Here is a 4,744-nt window from a genome sequence, read left to right as displayed (position 1 = left end):
ATGAGGAGGAATTATATTGCTGACAAGATAGTTCACAATATCTGCGAACCATGGTTCTTCCTCCTGAACTGCGAACAACTGCTCATCCGGAAAAGATTCGTTGATCAATTTCTTATCATGTGAAGTAGAATTGGGATTCTCCAACCTAGAGAGATGGTCAGCTACTTGATTCTCAGTACCTTTTCGATCCTTGATCTCTAACTCAAATTCTTATAGCAAGAGCACCGAACGAATAAGTCTGGTCTTCAAATCCTTCTTTGAGACCAAATAACGAATGACAGCATGATCAGTGAATATTGTCACCTTTGTCCCAAGCAGATAAGATTGAAATTTTTCGAAACCAAAGACTATAGCCAAGAGCTCCTTCTCAGTAGTGGTGTAGTTCATTTGAGCTCCATTAAGCGTCTTACTATCATAGTAGACCACATGAAAAAGATTATTCTTATGCTGCCCAAGAACTGCTCCCACTGCATAATCACTCGCATCACTACATCATCTCAAAAGGTTTTGTCCAATCAGGTGCCGTAATAACTGATACAGTTATTAAACTCTTCTTGAGAGTCTCGAATGCTGCCAAGCATTCATCATCAAATTTGAAAGGCACATCTTTCTCGAGCAAGTTGTACCTTAGATATCTTCGAGAAGTCCTTGATGAAACGCCGATAAAAAACCCGCATGACCAAGAAAACTACGGATTCCTTTCACAAAAATAGGTGGTGGAAGATTTTCAATGACTCCCACCTTGGCTTTGTCCACCTCAAGGCCCTTGCTAGAGACTTTATGCCCAAGAATAATGCCTTCACACACCATAAAGTGACACTTTTTCCAATTGAGCACCAAATTGGTTTCCACACACCTTTTGAGCACTGAACGAAGATTATTCAAACATTCATCAAACGAATATCCAAAGACGAAGAAGTCGTCCATGAACACTTCGACATTATTTCCAATCATATCAGAGAATATAACCATCATGCATCTCTGGAAAGTGGCAGGTGCACCACATAAGCCAAACGAAACTCTGCGAAAAGCAAACGTGCCAAATGGACAAGTGAAAGTAGTCTTTTCTTGATCTTCTGGTGCAATGCAAATCTGATTATACCCCGAATAGCCATCCAGAAGACAATAATACTCATGACTAGCCAACCTATCAAGCATCTGATCAATAAATGGAAGAGGGAAGTGATCCTTCCTCGTGGCTTTGTTCAACTTTCTGTAATCCATGCATACCCTCCATCCTGTGACTGTTCGAGTGGGGATGAGCTCGTTTTTCTCATTTGCTACCACAGTTATACCTCCTTTCTTAGGTACACATTGCACGGGACTCACCCAAGAACTGTCAGAAATAGGATATATGATTCCTGCATCTAGCCACTTCGGAATTTCTTTCTTCACCACTTCTTTCATGATAGGATTAAGTCTTCTCTGTTTCTCAACAGTCGGCTTACTACCTTCCTCTAGCAGAATTTTATGCATGTAATATGAAGGACTGATCCCTTTTATATCTGCTATAGTCCATCCGATGGCCGATTTGAATTCTCTCAAGATCCTCAAGAGCTTGTCCTCCTCACTACCTGAAAGGTCAGATGCAATAATAAAAGGAAAAGTAGATGCATCACCTAAAAAAGCATACCTCAAGTGTTCAAGCAATGGTTTAAGCTCCATAGTAGGTGCTTCCTCAATAGATGGTTTGAGCTTTCCCTCAGCATTCTTGAGATTAGTATTACCAAGAGATTCAAATGGCATGTCTAGCTTCCGCTTCCAAGGAGAAGCATTTAGATATTGTAGTTGCTCATTGCCTTCCTCATCTTCACTGTCAATTTCCCCCACTTAGGCTTTTTCTAAGGCATCAGACATCAGCACATGATCAAGTTCCGTCGTTACCGCATAATCAATCAAATCCACCTTGAAGCACTCCTCATCTTCTGTAGGGAATTTCATCGCATTGAAGACATTGAATGTTACATCCTGATCTTGCACTCTCATAGTAAGTTCACCTTTTTGCACATCAATCAAGGTACGGCCTGTAGCCAAGAAAGGTCATCCCAAGATTATGGGAATCTTCTTATCTTCCTCGAAATCCAGAATGACAAAGTCTGCCGGAAAGATGAGCTTATCCACCTTTACTAACACGTCCTCCACGATGCCTCGTGGGTATGTAATAGAACGATCAGCCAATTGTAGAGACATGTAGTGGGCTTTGGATCAGGCAAATTCAACTTTTTGAAGATAGACAATGGCATCAGATTGATGCTCGCTCCCAAATCACACAGGCACTTGTCGAAAGACAACTTGCCAATGGTGCAAGGAATGGTAAAGTTACCTAGATCTTTAAGCTTTGGAGGTAATTTTTGTTGCAGCACAACGCTGCACTCTTCCGTTAGAGTAACGATATCAAGGTCATCCAGTTTCACTTTCCTTGAAAGAATACTCTTCATGAATTTCGCATAACTAGGCATTTGCTCCAGAGCCTCAGCGAAAGGTATGTTGATTTGAAGTTTCTTGAACACCTCCAGAAACTTACCGAACTGCTTATCTAGCTTTTGTTTTTGAAATCTCTTAGGAAAGGTGGTGGAGGATAGAGCTGTTTCTCCCCTGTATTACCTTCAGGCAGAGTGTGTTCAACAGTAGTCTTCCTTGATTCCGCCGCTTTCTCCTTTTGCTTCTCTTCTTCATCTACAACTTCAGCTTCTCCATCTTTTGCTTTTTCAGCATCAGCAAATTTTCCAGACCTTAAGGTAATAGCTTTGACTTGCTCTTTAGCTTCCTTCCTGCCTGGCACTTCAGTATCACTGGGAAGTGTGCCAGGTTGACGATTGAGCACGACATTGGCTATTTGACCGATTTGATTCTCCAAGGTCTTGATAGAAATAGCCTGACTTTTGCACAACAGCTTGAGCTCCTTGAAATCAGCACTAGAAGGTGGAGCAGCACCTCCTTTTTGAGGATATGATTACCTTTGAGCATAATGCCGAGGTTGCTGAAATCCAGGTGGATTAAACTGCTTACTTATAGGTTGCTGATATGGTTGCTGAACAACATTATGATTATTGCTCCAGCAGAAATTTGGATGATTTTTGTTGTTAGGATGATAAGTAGCTGGCACAGGCTGCTGCGGTTGCTGATAATTGTTCACATACTGAACAGATTCATTAACAAGAGAACACTGATCCGTAGCATGAGAGCCTGCACAAAGCTCACAGACCATAGCTATCTGATTGACTCCATAGTTGGCTAACGAATCGACCTTCAAAGATAGCGCTTGGTGCTGCGCTGCAATAGCTGTAGTTGCATCGACTTCTAGAATACCTGCTACTTTTCCAGGCATCATCCTTTGAGTTGGGTTTTGATGCTCATTTGCAGCCATAGTTTTAATAAGATTAGAAGCCTCAGTATAGCTTTTGGCCCACAAGGCGCCTCCAGCTGCTGCATCGAGCAAGGGCCGAGATTGGGCCCCCAAACCATTATAGAAACCAGTGATCACCATCCAGTTAAGCATACCATGATGTGGACACTTTCTCAATATCTCCTTGTAGCACTCCCAAGCTTCGCACATAGATTCAGTCGGTTGCTGCGCAAACTGAGTAAGAGCACTCCTCATAGCCGCAGTCTTGGCCATTGGATAGAACTTCACCAGAAACTTTTGCGCAAGATCTTGCCAAGTAGTGATGAACCCAGCTGGTTCAGAATGTAACCAGTCCTTAGCTTTATCCCTCAGAGAGAATGGGAAAAGCCTCAGCTTGATAGCCTCATCAGTAACACCATTATATTTAAAAGTACTAGAGATCTCGACAAAAATCCTGATATGCATGTTGGGGTCTTCAGTCGCAGCACCTCCGAAAGAAACAAAATTCTGCCCCATCAGAAAAGTATTATCCTGAATAGCCAGATGAAGGATACGTGACCGAATGTCATCAATTTTAGGCCAAGAAAAGTCCATAAGAGCTGGATCTGCTGCTGGAACTATATGATCACCCATGCTTACTGGTTCTTTCTGCTTACTCTCCTTATCCGAATCTTCAAAATCTATCTTCTCCGGAATATCAAGAACGGAGTCTGTCTCCTCAGCCGTATCTAAAGTTCTCTTGCGAGTGCGAGAACGTGTTTGCATAAACACTCGCTAAAGTACCTGAAACACAACCGGAAACAATAAGTAACACGTCTTAATCAATGAGTCCTAATGACCACTGATGGTAAGCACATAAACTAAACAAATACGACGAGTCCCTGGCAACAGCGCCAATAACAATAACTATTGAAGGAAGTGATATGTGTGCCATTATCACTTCTTATGATCTTCACAGAATCTTTGACCAATTTATCCAGTTGCTTGACATGATCAATCAAGATTGATGGAGTTTCACTTTTTGTGTGCAAGAAATACACTCATGTGTATCTGGTGAACTCATCCACTATGACCATAGCATATTTTTTCTTTGCAATAGACATGACATTCACTGGACCAAATAGATCAACATGTAGTATGTGATAAGGCTCAATAATTGATGATTCAGTCTTGCTCTTGAATGAAGATTTTCTTTGTTTTGCCTTCTGACATGAATCACAAAGGCCATCACGAGCAAATACTGATTTTGGCAGTCCTCTCACAAGATCTTTCTTGACTAGTTCATTTATATTGTTAAAATTTAAATGAGAGAGTTTCTTGTGCCAATCCCAGCTTTCTTCAATTGATGCTCTACTTAACAGACAGATTGCAGAACCATCAGTACTTGTTGAAAGCTTG

The 4,744-nt window shown here is 41.5% G+C and overlaps 1 non-coding gene across 1 annotated transcript; it reads left to right on the top strand.

The window, feature by feature from the left end:
* The first annotated feature begins 3,497 nt into the window (after window positions 1-3,497).
* Window positions 3,498-3,604, top strand: LOC141699100 (small nucleolar RNA R71). Its single transcript, XR_012565587.1, has one exon. It is a non-coding gene; the product is annotated as a small nucleolar RNA R71 (small nucleolar RNA).
* The last annotated feature ends 1,140 nt before the right edge of the window (window positions 3,605-4,744 follow it).

This window comes from Apium graveolens, chromosome 11 (genome assembly GCF_009905375.1).
Source record: "Apium graveolens cultivar Ventura chromosome 11, ASM990537v1, whole genome shotgun sequence".
Lineage (NCBI taxonomy): Eukaryota > Viridiplantae > Streptophyta > Magnoliopsida > Apiales > Apiaceae > Apium > Apium graveolens.
Note: the sequence above shows the minus strand (reverse complement) of the source record. Positions and strands in the feature narration are given on the sequence as shown.